At 40.1% G+C, this 17,870-nt stretch overlaps 1 long non-coding RNA gene across 1 annotated transcript in view; it reads right to left on the minus strand.

Annotated features, from left to right (window-relative positions):
- Positions 1-450: 450 nt before the first annotated feature.
- Positions 451-17,870, minus strand: part of LOC138743621 (uncharacterized) — a 109,095-nt gene continuing 91,675 nt past the window's right edge. The window contains exon 4 of the long non-coding RNA XR_011344960.1: positions 451-3,974. This is a non-coding gene — a long non-coding RNA (uncharacterized lncRNA). The remainder of the gene's footprint in view (positions 3,975-17,870) is intronic.

Consider the following 17,870-nt stretch of genomic DNA (forward strand, 5'->3'; position numbering starts at 1 on the left):
AACTTAAGCAGTCACTGCCTCACATACCTCGAGCGAATCCATGCGACTAGAGTGTTCATCTTCTTGGACACGGCCTGAAGCAGCCTCATACCTGCACTTCTTAGCCAGCGTCCGCAGATGCAGCAGGTAGTCGTCAATTGACTCTCTGGACCTTTTGTGGCTTAGGGCAAGCTTATGCCTCACTAGAACCTCGTTCGGGACCTTCACGTAGCGGGCCTACAGCACCTCGACAGTGGCCTCATACGTCGGGCAGTCTCAGATGACTTCATACAGATGAGTGCCAACCTCAAGTGCTCGTCTGTGTGGAAGACGTCCCTGGTTGCATTCAGGTAGGCCTGGAAGCAGTTGAACCAATATATGAACTCTTCAGCTGCATTGGGGGCCTTAACAGCATACTGGGCTTGTTTGTAAGCTATTAAATTGTCACGTAGATAAAAGCTCACACTCGACTGGAGGGAGAACTAACACTTTTATTAGCTTACAACACAGGTAGGATTTATGAACAGGCTTCCAAGGGGTTCTGGGTTTAGGCGGGAAAACCAGGGTTACATAAGGGCCCCCGGGGGAGGAGCTGGGAGGTGGGACCAGTCACTTCTAGTGAGTTCCAGTTCACGACACAAAGATCACATTTTACGGCATATAAGATTAAAATCAACAAAGATCCATTAGCTCCAAGCAAGGCAGCACTGATATGGGGTTCAGTCATAAGTCTGGTGACTGGAGGGAAGAAACCGTGTTTAAGTTTGTTTTTGCTTGTTTTCTTGTGTTTCAGCCTTTTCCCCAATCTTATTAAAATCAGGGTGTTTTAATGAGAATGAGGTCAGAACAAAAAGTGAATAGTGTAAGTTTCTACTGCACAATATCTGCCAACTAGCATAAGTGCAAGAACTACTAGATTGTATTGAAATCCTATTTTTGTTTCACTCATGTCCTTTGATGGAGGAAATCTGCCATCCTTTTATGGTCGAATCCTTGTGTATCTCCTGATTACAGTTGGGTCTCTGAAATGGCCTTAGCTCACCACTCATTTCAAGAGGAATCACTGATGGATATAGATGACCAGCCTTGCCAGAAAAGCACAGGTCCCCAAAAATGAATTGAGCAAAGTAGCAGAAGTCATTCATGAGTGAGATGTAAAATGAAGACATTCTCCATGACAGCATGATACCAACCCAGACATATAACATTCTTCCTTCTGTTATTTTTAGTGTTGGTTATTAAAGTAGTTGATTTCAAACACTCAAATTGATTTGGTTTTTAGCTCCCATCTATTGAACGCTTGGTTCTTGTGGGAAACAAAAGAATGTGTAATATGAAGACACAGTTAATCAAAAAAACAGTGTGAGTGAAGGCAAAATATAAGTTACAAGAACTTCACAGTGGAGAAACTGTCTTCCTTCAACCAACGTCCTCTCAGAATACATGCCTTGCCTTTCATTCCACCTACTGCTTGGAAACAAGAATGAAGTTCTCTTTATGCCTTGAACTTTAAACCATTAATTCACTGGTGCACCAGACCGCAATGTAGAATACATGGGAGAATAAACAGGCCATTCAGCCCAACAGACATGTAAGTGTCTGTACTTGGTATGGATTTCTTATTATCTTATTTCATCCAACTCCATGACCATATTATTTTATTCTTTTTTCTCTCAAGTACACAATCCCTTAAACCGTTCTATACTCTCACCTGAACCTACCCATGTTGTGCCACACTCCATATTCCCACTATTCTCTGTCATCGCTTATTTCATTTAAAATTGACTCTTTTATATTTGTTGTGGTCTTTCCTACAACTAAAAAAATACCTTGTTTAACCTATCAAATCTTTTTGTGATTTTCCTGACCTTCATTCAGTCACTGACATTTTTTTTTGCTGGCGAATAGACAATCTTTTCTGATTGCCACAGTGTTTCAAAATGTCTACAGCACTTATCCTAATGACACGTCGAACTTGGCTATTAGTGAAAAGGCTAAATCAAATGGGTATAGAGCAGTGATTCTCAGCCTTCACTTACCACCTTAAGCAATCCTTTATTAATCACAGAGCACTGATGGCATAGGGAATACTTAAAGTGGTATTTAAGTGGAAAGTAAAAGGTTGAGAACCACTGGGCTAAATGGAATGACAAGATACAGTGACAATGATGGTAATTCCTTTCTCAATTATAATTGGGGAACATGATATTGTCAGTGAGTGGGATTGAGTTGATGTACATAATTTGCATGGAACTGTGCTCCATATGGAGAAATGCAAGAAAGATTCACTGAATTACTTCCTGGATGGCTGATTGCCACATAAGGAGAGATCGTGAAGATGGGGTCTGAACTTCCAGGGGTTTAGAAGATGAAGAGATCTTATTGAAACTTACAGGATTATAATGCTGCCAAAGAAAGTTGCAGGATGGTGCTTTCCCTGGTCATGTGTCTAGAACCTTGGATCCCAGTATCACATTAAGGAGCAGGTTATATAGGATTGAGTGAGGAGAAATTTCTTTACTCAGAAGACAATGAATATTCAGGAATCTTATCCATGATACTCAGTCATTGAGTTCATTGAGAACACCAAGTCACAGAAAGCAGGGCAGATTCCTTAGTATTCCAGTGATCTCAAACATTGCCTGTGGGAAGTTTGAACGTTCCCCTGTAGGCATTGCATTTTCTTAACTAACCTAGTTTTCTCACACATTCCCGAGGCATATTTGTTGGTTGATTAATTCTCTATTGTAAATCATCCCCAGTGAAGTAGGGTGCAGCTAATGTGTAGAAAATGGATTACTGGGATATAACAAGAGAATGGGACTGATGAGATTGCTCTGAAACTCAATGGGCCAAATGGAATAAGAACATTTAAGACATATGAAAGCAGAGATTGGTGATTTCTGGAAGTTAAGGGATATAAGGACTGCATTGGAAAATGGAGTGGGAGAGCCATGGACTTTATTATTCTTCACCCAGAAGGCAATGAATATTCAGGAATCTTATGCATGAAGCTCAGTCATTTAGCTTATTGAAGGCACCAAGTTTTGGGCCAGATAACTCTACTTCTCCTAATTGCTACCTTTTTATATTGACAATCCTATGACCATCCAGATTGTTATAACTCCATTGTCAGTCAGTGAAAGTGAATTTGATTATTATGCACATTCATTTGTATGGAACTATTCTTCCCAGCACATTATTTAAGGGAGTTACTCTGCTTTTGTTAGAGAAATTACGATGGTATCTGAGTACAGTTCTAGATAGGCTCTGTTCGTGAATAATTGTCTTTGTCATACAGCCGATTTCCTTGTGGTCCTCTAAACCTACCTCAGCATCAACTCACTAACAGATGTGAAGTTGTTAGCAAATGCTCCATTACATTAAGTGTTTGGAATAGTTTGATTGGATAGATGGAAGGAAACAATTTCATCTGGTTATAAAATAAGGCCAAGGCAGTTGAAATCCAAAACCCTCTCCCTTAGAAATTGCTCTTTGAATGAGATCAATTATGATTTTAAATTATTGAATTTTTTTGACTGGGGTACTAAGGGTTATGACATTGAGGCATGTGGGTGGGGTCAAGTGTATCATGTTTCTAGAATAGGGCTATCTAAATAGGAATAGTCAGTTCCATGTCTTTTCAATGTTCAAATAATGAACCTTTCCCTTGGAGTACATTTCCACTTTCAGATACGGAAAGAATGCATTAAAAGAACCAGAGAATGGCTCCAAACTTAGCTGCTAGATAATGATGGAAAATAAAGGCTTGGAACCATCAGGGGATTTAAACATGAAGAGGAAACCCGCAAAGTATCTGTACACTTCATAATTTGTTACTGGAGGTTTAGTTACTCATTTTCATATCACAACGTTATTCTAATTTTAGTCAGGACCTCCTCCTCTGACTCCAGCCAGTCTTGAGTAACGTCTTTTATCCTGGGGTATTTTCCAGCCTGAGTGGGAGGCCATGCTTTGCTGTTCTTCAAGATTTCCTGTGAGTGAAAAAGAAAGCAGTTGAATATCAGGGGAGTGCCTCACAACTGTAAGGATGTCAAAAGCTCCCTGCAGCCAATGAAGTGTATGTAGTTCATGTTGCAGTGCTCCCTGGTTGTGGACTGCAAAGCCACAGGAACAACAAAGCCAAAAAAAGAGGAGATAATCTGGGAAGGCATGATGGATAAATGTTGGGTGATTAGGAGAATTGTTGTCACGTGCACCTACGCTAATGGACAGGCCTTGATTTAAATGCCACCTGGCGTCCATAACGGCTCTGACAAACTGCACCCCTTCAAAGCACCACTGAAGCATGTCTTTTGATTTCATGTTTAGGTTTGTTATCACGTTATAACTGGTACAGTGAGAAGAGTTCTTCCACAAGCAGTCTACCGAGTTAGTTCTAACATACATAACCGAGTTAATTCTTATGTACATAACTGTACAAAGTAGAAGGGCAAGAGGAGAGCTTGTGGTGTGCTGTTAGCCAGAATCAGACACACACAAAGATAAAGATTGTACAATAAGCATTAATCCACAAAGACTTTCACAGAGCCAGGCTGGCTGTGGCTGCAGCAACTCTGAGTGAGGCCTCGGGAGGCCGGCGCAGGCTTATAATCCCGGAGAGTGATTGACACCCGACCGGGTGGGGCTTCATCCCTTCAGGCCGACTGATTGGCAGTCGGCCAGGTGTTGTCCTGTCCCCTTACACTCCTGCAGGTACAGAGGTTGCCCCCTGCAGTAGGCCGGTAGTGGACTACCACAGAGTTACACAGTAGTGAGTTGCAATGAAAAGATTGGTAGCCGGCCAGGTGTTGTCTTGTCCCCTTACACTCCTGCAGGTACAGAGGTTGCCCCCTGCAGTAGGCCGGTGGTGGACCACCACAGAGTTACACAGTAGTGAGTTGCAATGAAAAGATTGGTAGCCGGCCAGGTGTTGTCCTGTCCCCTTACACTCCTGCAGGTACAGAGGTTGCCCCCTGCAGTAGGCCGGTGGTGGACCACCACAGAGTTCCACAGTAGTGTGTTGCAATGAAAAGATTGGTAGCCGGCCAGGTGTTGTCCTGTCCCCTTACACCTGCAGGTACAGAGGTTGCCCCCTGCAGTAGGCCGGTGGTGGACCACCACAGAGTTACACAGTAGTGAGTTGCAATGAAAAGATTGGTAGCCGGCCAAGTGTTGTCCTGTCCCCTTATACTCCTGCAGGTACAGAGGTTGCCCCCTGCAGTAGGCCGGTGGTGGTTCACAGATAACTCAATCAGTTCACAGTAAGAGCAGCCACCACTGTGGGATTCATGGTTACGGGAAGAATCTGACTTAAAGCCTATTGGTGTGCGCATTCACTCTGTTGAAGGAAGAGGGAGAGGAGTGTGTGGGATGGCTGTCTTTCCCAAGTGGTAGGTCACGTAGATGGAGTTGATTCCTGTGGTTGGTCTGTCATGCCTCTCCAGCCTGACAATTGGTCAGTCTGCAGATTTCTATTTACCAGTCCAACTTCTATATATGTTCAAAGGTAGAATTTGCCATGACCGAAATGTGTGTCTGGGGCAGTGTTTCCAATTGCAAAGGTACATCCACTAAAACCTTATGTGTGAAAAATTCAGCTTGAATGTCAGTGAAACTCACCTGCTGTTAAGTCCCCTGCATTATGTTTGGTTCTGTTGACTGAAGGAATCAAATATTAAGCAAGGCTTATGACAGGAGAAACAACAATGGGACCAGTCAATCTGAAACTTTAACATGGTTCAATTTTTCCAAAGCTGTTTCTTTCAAATTTGAAGGAATCTTTCATTATTCATTCTTGCATTGTCCTCACTTCTGTCTGGGACTTATTGTTTAATATGTTCCAGTGCCATAGGGATTCAACAGAAAGTGTTTGTCCCTGGGATTTGTCACTCCTTCTGTTCTCCTGAGGGTTCGGCTCCATGGCAACAATCACATGACAAAGCTGAGAGCATTTGAATGTTCCAGTATTCTCAAAGAGCAATCATACAGCAAATTTAGCTGCTGCATAAAGCAAAAAAAGGTATTTAAACCACTGCCAGACCCTTGCAAGGTGATCAATCCTATACTACACACGAGCAGTGCAAAAACACAAGCCCAAACAGCTGAGCGCCTTTGTACAATGGTCCTTCTCACAGCTGCAATGAGTCGTTTTCACTATACAAAGGCCTTACTGAGCGGTTCAATGCTTTTGACAATCAGGCCTCTGAGAAGGGACAAGAAATGACTCAGCTACAAACATCTTGGCACTTTGCAGTACAATGCACAATAAGAGAGGTGAGGTTCCTTGATATTATCTACGATATTGCCTTTCAAAGACTTTAGTCTATTGCCTGTTAAATTCACCTTCTCTGCTTCAGTTGGACCCATTGAGGCGGATTTCTGCAGCCTTTAAAAAGAATGCCGTGAATCAGAACCAAAATCCATCATTTATTTTTCAAGCTAATTCAGTGGCATATTTCAGATTTCTTCCATGTTTTCTGTAGGTGGGAAGAAGTGCTTCCCGAAGAAGCTTTCAGCAGTGAGGCTGCAAAGAAGTGTTTGACAATGTTTTTCTGACTCTTTTTCTTGAATGCATGTTATGTGCATTTGTGTGTATCTATTTTGCATGTTATGTGTAAAATTTATTGACATCATTGCATTCAGGATTAGAGTTATGTTCTTGGCATCAATGCCTGATTTTGATCTTAGTAAGACAAAAACCTGTTTGGTGCTATTTTTCCAAACAGGTTACAAAGCTTTACTGATACTCATGAAATTATAATGACCTGAGTGCCCAAATAACATAGCACAGTAGAGGCCATTCAACCCATGATGTTGTTAACTGATAGAAACAAGCTAGGTCTTCCCTGCCTTATACTGATAACTCTCTATTTTTCTTGCATCTGCATGGCTGCCTAAGTTTTTAAAAAAATGTTTTGTACATTACCAGCCCCCACCCACCACCCCTTCTGATCCATTCCAAACACCCACCTCTCTCTGTGTTTTAAAAAAAAACTTACCCTTGATGTCTCCTCTAAATTTTCCTCCCTTCAATTTGTACAGATGTCCTCTGCTGTTTACTACCCTCAACCTAGGGAAAAAGTTGCTTACTGTCCACCTTATCAATGCCTCTCATAATCTTGCAGACTTCTACTAAGTCACCTCTCATCCTTTTTTCTCCTAAACAAAAAGCCTTAGCTCCTTTAACTTTGCTTCGTAAGACACATTCTCCAATCTAGGCAACATCCTGGTAAATCTCCTCTGCCCCCTCTCCACATCTTTCCTGGAATGAGGTTACCAGATCAGAACACAACATTCTAATTGTGGTCTGAGCAGAGATTTATAGAGTTGCAACTTCACCTCATGACTCATGAACTCAATCCCCTGACTAATGAAGGCCAGCATACCATGAGCCCTAACTAACCTGTCAACCTGCACAGCAACCTTGAGAGAGCTATGTATTTAGACCCCAAGGTCCCTTTGTTGTTCCCACTGTTAACAACCCCCTGCCATTAGCCATGTACTCTGCCTTTGTTTGACCTCCAAAATGCACTTATCTGGACTGAACTCCATCTGTCACTTTTCCTCCTATATCTTGTTGTTACCTATGACAGCCTTCTGCACTATCCACAATGCTGCCAACCTTTGTGTCAACTTACTGATCCATCTCTCTACTTCTTCATCTAGGGTCATTTCTAAAAATCACAAAGAGCAGGAGTCTGAGATCCGCTCCTTGCAGAACTCCATGAGTCATTGACCTCCAGGCAGAATGCATTGCAGCTTCAACTACTGGCTGCTTTCTGCAGGCAAGCCAATTCTGAACTCACACAAGGTTCCATGGAATAATAATGACCATTCACATTTGCCGTTTAAATTCAGCAATCTATGAATGTTGACTGTTTGTTGTTGTAACAACTGATTCATTTCTATCAAAACAAAATTATCAAGCTTTCAGAACAGAAGGAAATAGGATCAGCAGGAAACCATTTAGCCCTTCAAGTCTGTCCTTCCTTCATAATGATCTTCCTATGCCTCTCATTTCAGTTTTAAATGACTGACCTTCAATCTTATAACTGTGACCTCTTCTTCAAGCTTCTCCTACTAGTGGAAATATCTCTACATCTACCTATCCTGCATCTTCAATATCTTACTGTTCTAATAAGATCACCCTTCATTGTTCTGAACTCCAAAGAATATAGAGCTAATTGCTTTGGCTCTCCTGAAAGGACAACCCATTCATCCAAGAAATTAATCTAATAAGCCTTCTCATAGATGCCCTGCCCCCATTTATCAACTATATAAATCAGTTATGCTATTATGACGAACAAGCATCTAGCCCAAACTTCTGTGTGTTTAGAATCAGATCTCCGATGTTTTACATTCTGAAAGATGTTTCTCCTTGGTGGCTTGCCGACATATCCTGGGGGTTAATTCCTTTTTTAGACGCAGCATGGTAGAATTAGAGTCAGAATTTATTGTCATGAACATTCATGAGATTCGTTGTTTTGCAGCAGCGTTACAGGTGCAAATATTCATTACAGGTGCAAATATTAAGCTAAAAAGATAAATAAGTAAGTGCAAATAAAGGAGAAAGTGAAGTCATGTCTGTGGTTCATTGTCCATTCAGAAATATGATGGCAGAGGGGAAGAAGCTGTCTCTGTGCTGTTGGTTGAGTGTTCATCTTCAGACTCCTGTACCTCCTTCCTGAGTGTGAAGAGGGCATAGCCTGGGTGTGAGGGTCCTCGAGGACAGAGGCTACTTTCTTAAGACACTGTCTCTTGCTGATATCCTTGATGAGGTAAAGACTGATGCGCATGATGGCAATAGCTGAGTTCACAACTACTGCAGTGTTTTTATGTCCTATGGATTGGCACCTTAATTCCAGAGAGTGATGCAACCAGTCAGAATGCTCTCCATGTACATCTGTTGAAATTTGCAAGAGTCTTTGGAGAAAAACTAAATCTCAACTTTTTCAAGACGTATATCTACTGGCGAGCCTTCTTCATGATTTCATCGACATGGACGATCAAGGACAGACCTACAGACACCCAGGAATTTGAAGTTCTTAACACTTTCTACTCATTGTTATTCTCCTGATTCCCCCTTCCTGAAGTCCACAATCAGGTCCTTGGATTTTCTAACATTTAGTGCAAGGTTGTTGCTGTTGTGGAATCACTCAACTAGCTGACCTATCTCCCTCCAGTATACTCTCGTAATTGCCGTCTGTGATTCATTCTGCTGATGACCATGGTGTCATTGGAAAATATGTAGATGGCATGTGATTTGTAGCAAGCCACCTCATCTTGGGTGTAGAGAAGTGGCCTAAACATCTTTGAGGTGCATCTGTGTTGATTGTCAGTGAGGAGGAGTTGTTGATTCATATTGACTATAGTCGTCCGATGAGGAAGTCAAGGATCCAACTGCAGAGGGAGGTGCAGAGGCCCAGGTTTTGGAGTTTGTTGACCAGCACTGAGGGTACAATAATGTCGAAAGTTGAGCTGTAGTTGTTAAAGAGTTGCCTAATTCCCACAGGACCTGAGGTCATTTTTACTGAGTAATATTAAGGACAAAATTAAATTTAAATAATTATCAAGTTGAATTTATGTTAATTGCTTCAGCAGTTTCTTGGAAATGTTTAGCAATATCATGGAAGACACAAATAGATTTGGGGATGGAAAGATGATACGGCAGAACTTCATTGTTGTATAGACAATCACATAATCTGTGCGATAAATTTCATGATTTCTTTCAAAATATGAACCCCGTCATTTGGTTAATACATATGATCAACTCTCTGATTATACATATGATCAACTCTCTGATTATACATATGATCAACTCTCTGATTATACATATGATCAACTCTCTGATTATACGTATGATCGACTCTCTGATTGTATGTATGATCGAATCTCTGATTACACGTATGATCGACTCTCTGATTATACGTATGATCGACTCTGATTATACGTATGATCGACTCTGATTATACGTATGATCGACTCTCTGATTATACGTATGATCGACTCTGATTACACGTATGATCGACTCTCTGATTACACATATGATCGACTCTCTGATTATACGTATGATCAACTCTCTGATTATACGTATGATCGACTCTCAGAGTATACGTATGATCGAATCTCTGATTATACGTATGATCGACTCTCTGATTATACGTATGATCGACTCTCTGATCATACATATGATCGATTCTCTGATTATACGTATGATCGACTCTCTGATCATACATATGATCGATTCTCTGATGACCTCACTTCTTGGTAACCTCCAAAGTACTTCTCTGTACAAATATTTTCTTTTCTTGGCATTCTCCTTTTTTTTTTCATTTTTAATGTTGGGTTGAGGGGGATGGGAGGATATATACCATATGTACTTTTTAAAATAATTTACAATTCAATATAAAGTAATGATATTGTAGTTAAAACCTTATAAATTAGGTATTTTTTTAAAGTTAAAGAATAGCCTACTGGTTCTCAACTTTTTCCTTTCCACTCACATACGACTTTAAGTAATCCCTATGCCATCGGTGCTCTATGATTAATAAGGGATTGCTTACGGTGGTATGTGGGTGGAAAGAAAAAAGTTTTAAACCACTGTTTTAATTATACCTAATTGACTCGTTATGTGCACAGTTTCACAACTCCAAAGGAAATGGGCCAATGACCATTTTTCTCAAGCCAAATAGTTCAGTAACATTTGGGTCTAAAGCAGTGATTCTCAATTATACGTATTGACTCTCTGATTATACATATGATCGACTCTGTTTATACTCTGAGAGTCGATCATACGTGTAATCAGAGAGTCGATCATATGTATAATCAGAGAGTCGATCATACGTGTAATCAGAGAGTCGATCATACGTGTAATCAGAGAGTCGATCATACGTGTAATCAGAGAGTCGATCATACGTATAATCAGAGAGTCGATCATACGTATAATCAGAGAGTCGATCATACGTATAATCAGAGAGTCGATCATACGTGTAATCAGAGAGTCGATCATACGTGTAATCAGAGAGTCGATCATACGTGTAATCAGAGAGTCGATCATACGTGTAATCAGAGAGTCGATCATACGTATAATCAGAGTCGATCATACGTATAATCAGAGAGTCGATCATACGTATAATCAGAGAGTCGATCATACGTATAATCAGAGAGTCGATCATACGTGTAATCAGAGAGTCGATCATACGTGTAATCAGAGAGTCGATCATACGTATAATCAGAGAGTCGATCATACGTGTAATCAGAGAGTCGATCATACATATAATCAGAGAGTCGATCATACGTGTAATCAGAGAGTCGATCATACGTGTAATCAGAGAGTCGATCATACGTATAATCAGAGAGTCGATCATACGTGTAATCAGAGAGTCGATCATACGTATAATCAGAGAGTCGATCATACGTATAATCAGAGAGTCGATCATACGTATAATCAGAGAGTCGATCATACGTATAATCAGAGAGTCGATCATACGTGTAATCAGAGAGTCGATCATACGTGTAATCAGAGAGTCGATCATACGTGTAATCAGAGAGTCGATCATACGTGTAATCAGAGAGTCGATCATACGTATAATCAGAGAGTCGATCATACGTATAATCAGAGAGTCGATCATACGTATAATCAGAGAGTCGATCATACGTGTAATCAGAGAGTCGATCATACGTGTAATCAGAGAGTCGATCATACGTATAATCAGAGAGTCGATCATACGTGTAATCAGAGAGTCGATCATACATATAATCAGAGAGTCGATCATACGTGTAATCAGAGAGTCGATCATACGTGTAATCAGAGAGTCGATCATACGTGTAATCAGAGAGTCGATCATACGTGTGATCAGAGAGTCGATCATACGTGTAATCAGAGAGTCGATCATACGTGTAATCAGAGAGTCGATCATACGTGTAATCAGAGAGTCGATCATACGTGTAATCAGAGAGTCGATCATACGTGTAATCAGAGAGTCGATCATACGTGTAATCAGAGAGTCGATCATACGTGTAATCAGAGAGTCGATCATACGTGTAATCAGAGAGTCGATCATACGTGTAATCAGAGAGTCGATCATACGTGTAATCAGAGAGTCGATCATACGTGTAATCAGAGAGTCGATCATACGTGTAATCAGAGAGTCGATCATACGTGTAATCAGAGAGTCGATCATACGTGTAATCAGAGAGTCGATCATACGTGTAATCAGAGAGTCGATCATACGTGTAATCAGAGAGTCGATCATACGTGTAATCAGAGAGTCGATCATACGTGTAATCAGAGAGTCGATCATACGTGTAATCAGAGAGTCGATCATACGTGTAATCAGAGAGTCGATCATACGTGTAATCAGAGAGTCGATCATACGTGTAATCAGAGAGTCGATCATACGTGTAATCAGAGAGTCGATCATACGTGTAATCAGAGAGTCGATCATACGTGTAATCAGAGAGTCGATCATACGTGTAATCAGAGAGTCGATCATACGTGTAATCAGAGAGTCGATCATACGTGTAATCAGAGAGTCGATCATACGTGTAATCAGAGAGTCGATCATACGTGTAATCAGAGAGTCGATCATACGTGTAATCAGAGAGTCGATCATACGTGTAATCAGAGAGTCGATCATACGTGTAATCAGAGAGTCGATCATACGTGTAATCAGAGAGTCGATCATACGTGTAATCAGAGAGTCGATCATACGTGTAATCAGAGAGTCGATCATAAGTGTAATCAGAGAGTCGATCATACGTGTAATCAGAGAGTCGATCATACGTGTAATCAGAGAGTCGATCATACGTGTAATCAGAGAGTCGATCATACGTGTAATCAGAGAGTCGATCATACGTGTAATCAGAGAGTCGGTCATACGTGTAATCAGAGAGTCGGTCATACGTGTAATCAGAGAGTCGGTCATACGTGTAATCAGAGAGTCGGTCATACGTCTAATGGTCAAACATAGCTGTTTTTGACAATACAAGTTGCAGTAGTCATCTCTTCACACTCTTCCCTTGGAGAACAGGATCGCATCGCAGGTTAATATGTTAGGAAAATACTCATTTCATGGTGTGATTATCTTCATTCCAATAACAAAGTATGACAGCCTCCACAATAGGGAAGAGTTTCTATGATCTTGTCCAATGTTCAAGAGATTCATAACAAGGGAGGAAGTGTGTGTCTAGATCCCACTGAGCATAAACCTTAAATTAACAGAGTTCTAGTTTCACATGCGCACAATTAGGAACCAAAACCTTCTGACCTAATGTTACAGTCATGGCTCAGATCTACCCAAGAGTTTAATGATTACACAAGCATTTTGTTAGAGGCATTAGTTGAGAGGTTCCGACATAAAAGAAGGAGTCATGCTACTGGCGAACTGGTGGTCAAATATTTCCAGTTTACTGCTCCGTGTCTCTGCATCACGAACTGAATTGGGAACAGACACGCTGGAAACACTCAAGATCCTCAGAAAGAGAGACAATGTTAATATTTCAGGCCTCCACAGACACTGCCTGGCCTGCTGAGTGATTTCAGCATGATCTGTTTTTATTTATTTCCAATTTCTGACATCGGCAGTTTCTCATGTTCATTTTACTAGTGAGGATGCACATGTGGAAGAAGCAGAATTTTGTTTCCATTGTGATACTGAAACACTTGACAAAAACTATGGAGCTGGATAATAATACCTGGTAAATCTAGGCCATGCTTCTTTTAATAAGCATATACAGTAACTGACCTTTTGAACAATGTGACAAGTCTCCGTCATATAGACGCACAGTGAGGAAATGGGTCTTTTGGCCCAACTTGCCTAGGCCAGGCAAAATATCCTACCAGTACTAATCCCACCTGTTTTTTGGCCCATATAATCCATAAATCAATCTTATCCATGTATCTGGCCAATTTATTTCTTAAAAATGCAACAGTGGCTGCCTCAACTACTGTCCTTGGCAGCCCATTCCATATTTCCACCAAACTCTGTATAAAAAAAGGCTACCCTTCAGCTCCCTGTTAAATCGCTGTATTTGCTCCTTACACCTATGTACTCTGGTTGCCATTTCCCTTAGTCTGGGCAAAAATCTGTGTTCACCCCATTCCTCTCATGATTTTGTACATCTCCATGTGATCACCCCTCACCCTCTTGCATTCCAAGGAATAAAGCTCTCGCCTGCTCAACCTCTGGTCCCCGAGAGCTTGGAACATCCTCCTAAATCTTCTCTTCCCTCTCTCCAGTTTGACAAAATATTCCTGCAGCAAGGTGACCAAAACTAAACACATACTCCAAGTATTGGTAGCTAATCCATATTCACAGTTACCAGAGTACAAGAGAAAAAAATGGTGTTACAGTTGTGAAAAGTGGCAATGCAATAGTGCAAAAGGGAGTCCTCAACTTCTGACGTACGCGAGTTAAATCCACCTGCATATACTACTGATTTAAAAAAAAATCTTTATTAAAATTACGTACATATTTTGAATTAAAAGTGCTAAATGCAGTGGTCCCTGATCCCGACAGCAGCCCAAAGCCAACGCTCCCTGCAGAAGCCTGAGGTTTCTACTCCCAGCATCAGCCCGAGGTCCCTGCTCCCCAAGGCAGCCCGAAGTCCCCGAGTTACAACCCACTCGTCAATCCCCATTATGGTCGTAAGTTGGGGACTACTTGTATTAGAAAAATATAAAAAAGTGGCATTACAATAGCTTTTCATTAGGACTGGAGACAAATGGATCTTTTTCTTGTAGAGTGATGTGGAGAGACAATCTTCAGTGTTGCTCTTGATCTCTCTTTTTCTTTTTTAACTAATATTTAGAGGTTAGCCTTGGAAATTCAGACTCTTCTGCAATGCATTATAAAACTCAACCCTCAGTTTAGAGCCACCATATCTGTCTTTATACAACTGTAAATGGTGCTCTTGGGAGCCTGTTCTTCATTGTGAACACTGTGCAACAAACCAGAGAACACAGACGACCCTTTGTCTGAAGGAGGAGATTGAACAAAGGCATGATTGTTTTCATCAGATCTGCTGTGGGATTTAAACCTCAGTGCGCAAGTCCTAGCTCAGGTCTGGTCTAAGATGTTTATGTTTACCATGAATATCTTGAACACGCCTGTATATTGAATACAAATCTATAAATGAACTCAGTTCTATTATTGTCACAAGGTACTGCATTGGTTACATGAAGAATATAGAACCAGAGTAAGGAAATGGAACCCAATGGCCGAGCATCTTTGGAGAGAAAGATTACATTCATGTACATTTGCACCATGTTCTGCAACCCCACCAATCTCCCTTCTCACCGTAGTCCATCATTCAAATTATATGTGACTTCACAATATTCTTCAAAACCACCTACCCACATTCTCACACTTACGCAATGGTCAGCTAACCCATCCTGATGTTGTTCCAGCATATCCCATTGACATTCTGGACAGGCCACACAAGTCCACATGTCACCAGTACATCAGCAATCTGAGGATGAAATTAGTTTTTAAAAGGCTTGAGTCAGAAAAAAAAGTTCATGTAAAGTTCATGCCATCTCAAGGTAAAAATGGCAAAGTTTCCTCCACATCTGGTCTGGTTTAGATTTAACTACAATCCCTCACCATTGGAATTGACCATCACTTGGGAACAAAGACAAGCTGTATGGACTCGATGTGTAAGCAGCACCCATAAGAGTAAAATTGTCAATGTTTCAGGTCAGAGCCTTTTATTGAGATGGAAGTGGGAACCCAAGATATTGCACATAAAAAGAGGCAAATAGGGGAGGGGCTGGGGAGGGACCAAGAAGTGATAGGTGAGAGAATTAGAGGCAGGTAGAGGGAGACATCATTGATATGCAATGTTCCCTCTAATTTGTAGTAGTCAGTGTGCTCAAAAATCTTACATTGTGCATTTTTTTCCCTCCGTGACAAAAGAGTTTGTGCACTAAATGCTTGTGCAAATGTAAATTTGAAATGGTTTCAAGATAATTTTGGCAAGATTGTAGATACGCAGGGGAATATACTGATAGAAGGGGACTTTTAACCTTAATTTTGACTCAAAGATGAATAAAACTGGACAAAAGACGATCAAAAGGAACAAAGTAACCAAATTTATGGGTAAATCAATGCAGAAAATGCAACTTTTGGATATATGGAGGAGACAACACCCAAAGGAGAAGGAATACTCATATTATTCGAGTAGACATAAAACATACTCAAGGATTGACCTGTTCATGTTGTCAGCCCACATCTAAGGGAGAGTTAGGAAAATGGAATATAAAGCTAGATTGTTATCGGATCACTCACCCCTGTTATTAGCAATAGAGCTGAAAGACATGCCACCATGAGATTAAACTCCAAGCTACTTAAAAGAATTCAATGAGTGGCAAATTAAAATGTACTTTGAAGTAAATACAGAATCAGTGAAAGACAAATTTATACTATGGGATGCAATGAAAGCTTTCATCAGAGGGCAGATAATAAATTATGCAACTAAGATGAAGAAGGACTACAATCGGGAAATAGAACAGCTGGAAAGGTAAATAGCAAGTACAGAAAAAGAATTAGCAACAAGGGAAGATGCAACAAAAAGAAGAGAATTGGCGGACAAAAAAAATAAATACAAAACACTATAAATGTACAAGGTGGAAAAGAACATAATGAAAACAATGCAGAAGTATTAAGGGCTAGGAGAAAAATGCACAAAATACTAGCTTGGCAGCTTAAAACAGAACAAACTAAAAGAATGGTATTGGCATCAAGGAAAAAGGACAAACAAATTACATATAACCCAACGGAGATCAATGAAAACTTCAAGAATTTCTACAAGCAATTATATCGAACTGAGAACGAAGGGAAATAAGACAAAATAGATGAGTTTCTAGCTAAAATTGAACACTGAAATTGCAAGAGGAGCAAAACAAATTAATAAAATCATTTGAAATAGAGGAAATACAGGATATATTTAAAAAAACTACCGAACAATAAAACACTGGGAGAGAACGTACTCCCAATAGACTTCTATAAAATATTTAAAGACTTATTAATTCCTCCTCTCCTGGAAGTAATGAACCAGATAGAAGAAACACAAAACATGCCAGATTCATGCAAAACAGCAATAATTACAGTAATACCAAAGACGGGGAAAGATCCACTAAAACAAGCATCATATAGACCAATATCTCTACTCAACTCAGATTATATTTTATTTTTTCCAATGGAATACATTTATTCATTTCCATGTACCATTATACTATTAGCAAACAGATTGGCCGACTGTGTAGCAAAAATAGTAAAACTAAATCAAACTGGATTTATTAAGAGAAAATGAACAATGGACAATATCTGTAAGTTCATTAACTTAAGCCATGCAGTACAAGGAAACGAAACGCCAACAGTGGCGGTTGCCTTAGATGCAGAGAAAGCCTTTGACAGAGTAGAATGGAATTATTTATTCAAAGTACTACAGAGGTTCAACCAACCAGAGAAATATATTAATTGGATTAAAGCATTATATGAGGGACCATTGGCGAAAGTGACAGTAAATGGATATATATCAGACCAATTTAAATTAAGCAGGTCAACTAGGCAGGGATGTCCACTATCTCCCTCACTGTTTGCGTTAGCTATAGAACCCTTGGCAGAACTGATAAGAGCAGAAAATAAAATAAGAAGGATAAAAATAAAAGAAAAGAAATAAAAAAATTCAGTCTATTTGCAGATGACATCATAGTATACTTAACAGAACCAGAAATATCAATAAAAGAATTACATAAGAAATTGAAGGAATATGGAGAAGTATCAGAGTACAAGATCAATGCAAATAAAAGTGAAGTGATGCCAATGAATAATGCGGATTTCACAAAGTTTAAGAAAGAATCACCATTTAAATGGCAAACACAAGCA

This window comes from Narcine bancroftii, chromosome 9 (assembly GCF_036971445.1).
Source record: "Narcine bancroftii isolate sNarBan1 chromosome 9, sNarBan1.hap1, whole genome shotgun sequence".
Classification (NCBI taxonomy): Eukaryota; Metazoa; Chordata; class Chondrichthyes; order Torpediniformes; family Narcinidae; genus Narcine; species Narcine bancroftii.